This window comes from Ruditapes philippinarum, unplaced genomic scaffold, assembly GCF_026571515.1.
Source record: "Ruditapes philippinarum isolate M1 unplaced genomic scaffold, ASM2657151v2 ctg232_1_1_1_1, whole genome shotgun sequence".
NCBI lineage: Eukaryota > Metazoa > Mollusca > Bivalvia > Venerida > Veneridae > Ruditapes > Ruditapes philippinarum.
In genome coordinates this window covers 282,055-293,247 of record NW_026854319.1, presented here as the reverse complement: position 1 = coordinate 293,247, position 11,193 = coordinate 282,055, and positions in this window count along the sequence as shown.

The window sequence follows — 11,193 nt, the reverse complement described above, 5'->3', positions numbered from 1 at the left end:
TAATGTACAAAACGTTAAAGGTCTATGTATTATATTGTATAAGATCCAGCTATAACGCAAAAATGTACCTATTTCCATTTTAATTATGCTAACAGAAAAAGAATCGATCAAATATGTTGAACTATAGTCAAAGATTTAAGCAGAGACGTTCATTGACGTCATTTAATTTATTGACGTCACATTTGATGTCATTAGGCGCGTTAATATTCCTTCCACTGAAGTAAACGGGTCATTTTCATTGGTTAAAAATATCCGTCGCGGAACGGTTTATACCGCACTGAAGTAAACGGATCACTTTCATCGGTTAAAAATATCCGTCGCGGAACGGTCCATAATCCGTGCATAATATTAAAATTATAAGGCATTCACATATAGCGTGAATGTGATATAACCTACTAACCTAGTAGATCTGAGACTTAATTAATAATTAATGCTAACAGAACAGAACAGAACTTTATTATTTGTATAATTATAGTACATCATCATAAACAAAATAATTTTCAATAACAGATTCTAACATTTCAGTGCAATTATTATAAAGAGATCAATAATAAATAGTAGACATGAAGTTGTTTCAGGTCTCTTTCTTCTATTGTATCATAGTTTGGGGACCTTTCTGTTGAAAATGTGTCAGAGTTAAATCGTATACATATACATACACAGTGCGTTAACTTGAGTGCAGGTATTAGTTACCCGCACTCCAGAGCATGCCCATTGATTGGCTCATTTTTGCTGGGGTTTACTTATTGTGACGGCAGAGAAAGGGAAAGCGACAGAAATATCACATTCAGATGCTCGTTCATTGGTTACTTTTTCCCGGCGTTTCATATTGTGACAACAGGGAACGTGTTTTTATGTTTGACTATGATACAAAAGAGAAAGAACACCAAAAACACTCGGCAATCTGATTAATACTCGGGGGCTATGCCCCCTCGTACAAATCAGATAGCCTCGTGTTTCGGTGCTCTTTCTATAACTTATTCGAAACGTTTGACATAACTCTTTATGTATATGTCTACCGTTAATTTAATCAAAGGTCCAAGTCCCATGGTAACCCAGGCTTTTTCGCGGTATCGGTTAAATATTAAACAATGATTTAAAAAGAATTCACAATAAAAAATATCGCTGCATTTTACATGCATTCGGTTTCCTGCGCCGATGAAGTATTTTAAAAGATTATGTTGTTCTCAACGTTTTACCTCATAAATATCAATCTTAAGTTAAACCGAACATAACTCATTGCAGTATACAATGAAAGGCTGTAAAGCTATTTCTAAATACATGATAACATAAATTTTATATTGTTAATACATCAAAAAGCTTTTATCGTGCCCTTTGAAAATATATTTGGCTTTAATTAAATGATCCCTAAGATAAACCATTCATTTAAAATGAAAAACAGTTGTGCAAATCCAATTCAAACAGTTGACGCATACGGTTTGGCTAAGGTAGACTAGTGCACGATATTCATTTGCCATTTTAGCTGACTTTATATTTTATAACATTTACAACAGGTTCTTACAACACATTTTCACTTCAACTACATGTACTTTTGTATATTTGCACATATTGTTTTACAAGTAAGTGATTAAGTAGGCCTACTATTGTAAACTATGAACTAGAAAAATTTGTTTTGGTTTTGGTTTTGTTTTGTTTTGTTTCGTTTTTCTTGTTTTTTGTTGTTTATTCTTATTGGTTGAGTCAGATACTTATAATACAGATATGTGGTTAGGTTTTTGTTTGTTTGTCGGTTTGTTTGTCTTGTGTTATTGTTTTGTTCTTGTTGTTGTTTTATTATTATTATTGTTGTTGTTGTTGTTGTTGCTTTTTTTGTGTTGCTATTTTTAAACGATGCAAACGTTGTCTACTTGGCAAATAGTGTATGACAAGGAAGCTGTACTTCCATGACGTCATCCTCTTTATTATTTTATTATGAACTATATGAAAATGCAATATGATTTGTATTATCAAAACATATTTAAAAGCTGTTTAGTCTACAAGCATCAGACTTAAACCCCGACTTCTAAAATTATTTTACATCAAATCCGAAAATTCATGCAAAATTGTTTTGGTCAATGAACGCACAAACATTTTTACCATGACACTCTGTCTTAAGGCTTTAATCACTTGAAGTTTATTAATATGACAAGACATATATCTTTACATAAAAGTTGAATTTTGGACAGCAAGGACAATTAAAGCAAAATAATTTGATAGATATAGTAACAAGTGACCGACTGTGGCCGGTCAGCCATCACTGGTCATATAAGGTCATATCTTCATGTAGATTTTTCAACGTATACGACTAGTAAATACACCATCTACCGCTTCCATAACAAGAAAATGCCATTCTATAGGTTGTCAAAATCTTGGCTCTAAAATATTAATTGCGAGAATAGATATGGCAGTTCACAATTGCACCCTTTAACAATATATATAAAATATGTATACATGTCCACGTATACGTTATTCAAGCAAATACTCTGTTAAGTAATAACCTAATGTTTAACGTTCATCGACTATGTCAGACAAACTAATGTGTCCAAAGTCATTCCATACTGCATAAGCATATCTCCTTAGAGTCATCAAAACAATTCAACGTGGTTCCATGTCAATCCGACGTCAACATATTAAGCATTTACGATAAAACGTTACTAACATTGATATACGGCAGTTCATTTGACTGGTCAACTATGGCACGCCACCGGTGTCACGATTGGTCACAATCATTTAACCTGTCGAATGATTAGACCATATCCGTCATATCCGGTTGCAAGCTATTGCACCGAACAAACGTCCTTAAAGCAACTCCACTCAGGCCTAAAAGTCTGAACACATAAAAAATGAATTTCTAACATATACCCGGTAACAGACATGACACTTAAAACAGAAGGATATGCACGAGACAGTAAAGAAATCTGCACAGAAATATTTTAAGCTATTCTTTCAGCCCGATTTGAGTGATGCAATTAGTTGTCATTTTTCACGATCAGAATAATTAAATTATTATAAAAGAATGAAGTGAGCGAATGATTTAAATTTTTTTATTCAATTTATTTGTCTTGACCTACTTCAAATCTCGAAAAAATAGTTCCACTCCTGTCATGTCAAAAGACCTCAGTGTTGCCACTTTTAAGAACAGTCAAAGTTACAGATATACATTTTGTACATACATACATGTACCTAACATATACTAGTAACCTCATTTGTGACTGCTAAATATGATAAAACGAAACTACATAAAACACACATATAAAGTAATGTCAAATCAAACATATTGTATCATAGGTTTTGAAAGCGAAAATATTGCATACAATATAGAAATTGATATATTCGACCATGAACTGTTGTATTTACTTTGCAATAAACGCACCTTAGCTGTGTGAAAATGTTATTTAATGGTATTCATATTACCGTAATCACCATGTCTAACCGATTACATTGAATCAAAGAATCTAGGAAACTTGCATCAGAAGAATAAGTTTTGAAGACTTGTTTGAAAGCACAGGGGCTTCCGTTTTCGAGTGGTTAAGGTCGCTTTCTTCAAAACATTTGACCTCACCACTATAGGTTAGAATCCCGCCAAGGACTCTGAATTCTTTCGTGTAAGGAAGTTATTAGGAGTTCAGTGGTTCTACTCAGGTGTCCGGTCGTGCCTGAAATAATGCGAGAAGAGACATCTAAGGTCCTTCTCCACCTATAAAGCTGTCGTCGTATTATCTTTAAGTTAACATATCATTAGTCATTACTAGTCTAGACTTAAGCTTACGCACATTGCTGTAACAATGTTATAAATACTTTCATAAAATAACAGCTCTTGAGTGTAACAACTCATACACATATTATTGGTTTTTGTTTAATCATAAATGTCATAATTCATTTGCAAAACTTGGATTAATACTCGTGCTTGGTAGCAATTCAGTAAATAAATACCTGTGCGTGCGCGTTTAGAAACAGTTGTAACGTTACAAGGTCCAACGATAGTAAACATTTGCATATCCTTAATTTACCTTAAATCGTCCTAATGTTGACATTCTCACGAACAATTATGCAATGTTATTTAAATAATGATCTTGCCAGTCCGATCAATGATATTGTATTTCTTACGAATGAACTTGCCATTCCAACGAATGATTTTCAATTATTCGAATAAACTTCCTGTTCTAACGAATGATCTTGTCATTTACCATATGATCTAACTATATTGCCGTATGGTTTTACTACTGATATTGTCATGAATGATGATTTCAACATGTTCTTACTATTCTTACTTACTATTCCAGCAATGATGGTAACATTATAACAAAGATCTAGCCATTCTAACGAATGAGCTTGCCATTCCAGCAATGATCCGATCATTCTAACAATTATCTACCCATTCTTACGAATGATTTTGCCATTCTATCAATGATCCTGTAATTCTAACAAAGATCTAGCCATTCTTACGAATGGCCTTGTCATTTCAGCAATGATCCTGTCATTCTAACAATGTAACAATGATCTAGTCATTCTTACGAATGATTTTGCCATTCCAATAATGATCCTGTCATTCTAACAATGATCTAGCCATTTTTATGAATGACTTTGCCATTTCAGCAATGATCCTGTCATTCTAACAATGGTCTAGCCATTCTTACGAATGACTTTGCCATTCCAGCAATGATCCTGCCATTCTAACAATGATCTAGCCATTTTTTTAATGACTTTGCCATTTCAGCAATGATCCTGTCATTCTAACAATATAACAATGATCTAGTCATTATTACGAATGATTTTGCCATTCTTACTATTCCTGCAATGATCCTGGCATTCTAACAATGGTCTAGCCATTCTAACGAATGACTTTGCCATTCCAGCAATGATCCTGTCATTCTAACAATGATCTAGCCATTCTTACGAATGACTTTGCCATTTCAGCAATGATCCTGTCATTCTAACAATGTAACAATGATCTAGCCATTCTTACGAATGATTTTGCCATTCTTACTATTCCAGCAATGATCCTGGCATTCTAACAATGGTCTAGCAATTCTTACGAATGATTTTACCATTCCAACAATGATTCTGTCATTTTAACAATGATCTAGCCATTTTTATGAATGACTTTTCCATTTCAGCAATGATCCTGTCATTCTAACAATGGTCTAGCCATTCTTACGAATGACTTTGCCATTCCAGCAATGATCCTGCCATTCTAACAATGATCTAGCCATTTTTTTAATGACTTTGCCATTTCAGCAATGATCCTGTCATTCCAACAATATAACAATGATCTAGTCATTATTACGAATGATTTTGCCATTCTTACTATTCCTGCAATGATCCTGGCATTCTAACAATGATCTAGCCATTCTTACGAAGTTACGTCCAACAATGATTCTGTCATTCTAACAATGATCTAGCCATTTTTATAAATGACTATGCCATTTCAGCAATGATCCTGTCATTTTAACAATGGTCTAGCCATTCTTACGAATGCCTTTGCCATTCCAGCAATGATCCTGCCATTCTCACAATGATCTTGCCATTTTTTTAATGACGTTGCCATTTCAGCAATGATCCTGTCATTCTAACAATCTAAAAATGATCTAGTCATTCTTACAAATGATTTTGCCATTCCAATAATGATTATGTCATTCTAACAATGATCAAGCCATTCTTACAAATGACTTTGCCATTCCAGCAATGATTATGTCATTCTTACAATGATCTAGCCCTTTTTTTAATGACCTTGCCATTTCAGCAATGATCCTGTCATTCTAACAATCTAACAATGATCTAGTCATTCTTACGAATGATTTTTGCCATTCTTACTATTCCAGCAATGATCCTGGTATTCTATCAATGATCTAGCCATTCTTACTATTCCAGCAATGATCCTGGCATTCTAACAATGGTCTAGCCATTCTTACAATTGATTTTGCCATTCGAACAATGATTCTGTCATTTTAACAATGATCTAGCCATTTTATAAATGACTTTGCCATTTCAGCAATGATCATGTCAATCTAACAATCTTAAAATGATCTAGTCATTCTTACGAATGATTTTGCCATTCCAATAATGATTATGTCATTCTAACAATGATCTAGCCATTCTTACGAATGACTTTGCCATTCTATCAATGACCCTGTCATTCTAACAATGATATAGCCATTGATACGAATGATTTTGCTATTCCAACAATGATCCTGCAATTCTAACAATGATCTAGCCATTCTTACAAATGATTCTGCCATTCTTACGAATAATGATGCCATAATTCTAACCAATGGTCTATTAAAGCAATGAGATTTAGGGAAATACTAATAACGTTCATTGGATACTTCCGCAATAGCATTATAATAACATAGATACTGATGCTTCCAGAGCGACATCCTGTCATTTACTGCCACGTGTCAGCTTTACATTCACGAGATTCCATTCATGATGTTTTATGTATACAATGGTGTATAAAGGTCACTTCTTGGGGACTGAGATATATAGTCTATACTGATCATGCGAGGCATAGAACTACATGTATGACTTATTTAAAACATGAAATATCATTTGATTTAAATATGTTACAAATAGATATAAAAAAGTTGTTTTAATCAGACGACCTGGAGTTAAAACAACATAATTGTGTAAGTTACAATTCAACAATTATAAAAAAAAAATATTTCGCAGATCCTGGAAGTTTAAACGTTGATTTTAAACGTTTGAATTTTTCCTTTTGTACTTCATGCTTAATTAAACTAACGAATTATAAAACATTATCAGCGTAATAACATTTCTTTTTAGTAAACTTTAAAAAGTTGACCGTGGCTTTTAACCCCAAATTAACCCCTTTTCCTATCTCTATCTGTTATCAACATGCATATTATGCTGAGCCCCTTAAGTTTACAGGGGGTAAAGTCCAAACGTGTGTTTGAATACACAGAAGATAATAAAATACAAAATGCGGGTTATTTGAGGTCACACTTGTAAACCAAAAAATGACACTTCGTTGACCTTGACAAGTTACACGGTGTGTACCACTTATACCCTTATACCGACGTTACTTAAAATTTATTATTATAAACAACGTTAAATATTCATGCACGCGTGAACAAATAGTTAAAGTCAGCTATACAGACCCTAAATATATACATGTAGTAGTAAAAACAACCTGTTTATCTGTGTTTGTAATTGTCAGGTAGAAACAGATTGTTTGTCTCAAAGCAATGTACATGACTGACTGACTTACAATAAGGTAGCTTTGTGGTCGTATAAATTAAACATTTACAACATTAATGATTGTCAAATATAACGCAAGATTAGGGATTTTTAAATTTAAACAATCAGGCCATTTACGTAACAGTGCAATACGATAAATTACCTGTCTAAATCTGCCTAAAACCACAATACATTATTTTATGAAATATCAGCAACAAAAATCCCACGTGCGTTACGCTTACGTACACGGGGTCACGTAAGAGCACGTGTTTTGCTCAGTAACTGTAAAATACACTCCCTGTATACAGATGCAGAAGGTCATCTGAGGACATACGCTGAATCATTGATTCTATAAACGTTGAATATTTATGTCTAAGAGCACGTACATCATGATAATACAAATCGAAATGATAAGGATAATAAATTGTTACTGTAGCCGGAAATACAAATCTTAACTGTCCGTCTGTACGCAATGCTAACACTTGAGGTGAAACTCATTACCGAGACAGCGATTGTTGCCAATTTAAAGTCACTTTTCTGAACGGGTTTAATAAATTACTCATCACGTCCAAGCTATCTCTGGTACTATGTTTATATTACTGTATTATAACTTGTGATTACTACTTACATAGACTGACAACCATTAATTTAATCATGTACATTGTATTTCAATTAACAAATAACTATTATATAAATTAATTCATTAGATTATTCATTGAAAGTTTTATTTTTATTAATAATACAAAATGATTACAATCTAGATATCAGCAGCAGACACTGTCGGTTAATCATTCGTCCGAAGCGATCAAAACTAAACTTTATATGGGGTGTTTTCAATGAAAGTAAAAGCATTTTCAGCGTTAATTAATGAAGCATGCATGTTTACTCGAAAGTAAATATGTATACATTTATCATTTATACCAACTGCTTTAAACTTAAGTGTTTTCTTCTATTCAGGGAGATACTTCCTGTTTATTACATTAACTTCCCATTGTAAATAGTTAGCAATAACAATCTTTTTTCCAATCCATGTGACATAATGGATAAAGTTAAGCATAAATATTAAACTTTTTTCAAGCAGTGAGAGAAAAAAAACAAGCACGTGGTCAACTGCTGATCGCTATTCACTGTATGATAACAAATGTATAGATCTAATAAAAAAAAAGTTTAAAAAAATTTTTAAAAGAAAATAAAAAAAGTTTTCCACGGGTTATCGAGATATTCTTTTTTAAATGAAAAATAGTCCTAAAGGGAAATTTAATTTCCTTAAAAATTCACTTGTAAATTTCTTTCGGGGAAAAAATATATTTTCAAATCGATAAAATTTACCTATTTATTTTACATTTTTTCCCGGGGTGCAGACGTAGTAAATCCCGGGGTTAAAAAAGTGACTTTTTTTTTCCTCCCGACCCAATAATTAAGGAAATCATAAATTACCCCTTCCTCCCTTTTTAAATTTTATTTTATTTTTTAAACCCAACGATGAAAAATATATTTTTAGTAATTTTTTAATTTAAAGGGTTAAAAATAGACCCCCGCTAAAATAAAGGGAATCCCCAAGGGTGAAGGCCAAGGTCGGGGATCAAATTTTTAAAAGGCATATTTCCCGTTTAAAATTCGAGGGGGGTCTGAAAATGTTTAGAAAGCCCAAAAATTTTCCAAAAAAAATGAAAAATTTCCCTTTAAAGATGTTTAGTTGAATATCACATTTAAAAATTTCTCCCTTCTAAAAAAAAGGGTTACTTTTTAAAACTTGTACAGTTCAACAAATAGTAATGAACCAGAGCGTTTAAATAGCTAAAACGCAAGTTGTATAATGCGACCAGATCAATATTTCAACAAGCTGTGAAGCATTACCTCCCTTGTTTCCTATGCTTTTGAGCATAATTTAAAACAACAATAGAGCTCTTAAGATTAGGTATGCCACAGTCGTATCAAATTACATTTCAAAATAGCTACACAATTTTTGAAGATCACTTTCATAAAGAACGCAGTCGAAAAAATATTGTCACGTGCATTAAAGGACTTGGAAACGGCTGTATCTTTTTCATGTTATATTTGTTATATGTCTGTTATAAAAAAAATGTACGTGTACATCTAGAATCACAGTGAGTCCCATTTTTAAACAACACAATATTTCATCTTAATATAGAAAGGGAAAATAATTCAATATAAACTTTTATTATTAGATCTAGTTGATGACAAAAGAAATCTCAAGCCATGAAAATAATTGATTCTAGCGTTTGCCAAAAGGACACGATGCAGCATAATCATTTCTTGTTTATTACTACAAAAATCTTAGTCAAGATTTAAAGAAAAAAAACTGAAATTTTATTAAAATTTAAAATTAAAATTTTAAAATTTCCCTCAAATAAAAGTTTAAAACCCGTACAAAAGTAATGATTGGAAATTGAATAAACGCCTATTTTTTAATAATGATTTACGCAATAAATCAAAAGTAATTGCTGGGAAATATTTGTTTACCTTACGAATAAACCCCGAAAATTTTGGGTTTTAAAAAAGATTTAAATCACAAAAAAAATTTAAAGTGTCGTCCCAGAGGTAAAAAGGATAATTTTCCCTTTTTCCCAAAATGGGAAATGGGTAAAGATTTCTTTTTTCCTTGAACCCCAAAAATTTTAACGCCTGGTAGAACTTTCTGAAAAATTTTAGACCGACTTTTTTCTGTTTATTATTTCAGACTATTTTTTAAGAAATTCTAGGTAAGTATAGGACCAAACGCTTAATAAAATGGCCCCGTGCGTGCTTAGTGTTATACCTTTTGACTTTCAAAATAAATAAATAAATAAATACATAAATATTTAATAAATAAATAAATAAATGAGATAAAATAATAAACACGGTACTGCAATTTAAAACATTAATGGTAACGTCATTAGCTCTTTATATGATGTGATATTTTGATTTAAAAATTAATTAAAAATAAAACATTTGAAAAAATGTATAAACGTTCCCCTTTGTTTAATGCCACAGTCTAGCACATTTCATGCATATTTCATATAATTATTTAATGTCCCAGATAAAGGACAAATCAACAATGAGCTAGTTATACATGTACAGTATACCTTTTAACCTTTATACTGTTTTTGACCTCGTTTACAAAAGAACCGACATTTGCAATGTCCTAGATATTAGAATTAGGCAAACAATACGAGGAGCACAGGTTTGGTTTTTAATGATAAGTCCTCGTGTAGTCTAAAATAGTTTGTCATGCCATCACATGTGGAACTCTATGATATTCTAACTCTATATACATTTTTATATGTATACGCATATTTGAGACACTTACATTTATAAGAGCGACATCATTATGTCAGTGTCTTTTTACTATGTCAAGTACATCGATAAAGGTCATCCAAAAAAGATTAAACATGATAAGTTATTTAGGATTTTGTTTTAAGAATGATAAAAGGCTTCCTATTGAAAATCTAACTGTAAGGGCTCGTGCACCCTAAATGCAAATTATTTGTAAAAGAAATACAGTGTTTTTACTGTTAATCAACAAGAATATAAATTAGGGCCCCAGCTGGGGTCCCGACTCTCGAGTACAATTTCCAATGCTACTAGTCTTTCTTACGAGACTTAAACCGAGGTCATGAGAATGTTTATAGTGTTTGAGTGATTTTACCATACAGCTCTATACCCCACATACGCCCCGCCCCGTGTTTACTTTGTGATTTTTTTAATGGTTCTTATTAAGTAGTGATCAATAGATAAGTTGCTGATAATAATAGTTGTAGAATAAAACATTAATGTTGACATTTAAACAGTGTAAATAATGTCATAGTAAGAAATAATCGAAAGAACCCAAATAACCTGGTACTCAGCCCAATGTCTACAAATTAAACGAAAATTAAAGTCACTAATTTGTCAAGCATTTTTCAGTATTGATACGATACTTGAAAAAAAGATTTGAGTCACGTCCCGACAAAACCAACATAATGGGTTTGCGACCAGCATGGATCCAGACCAGCC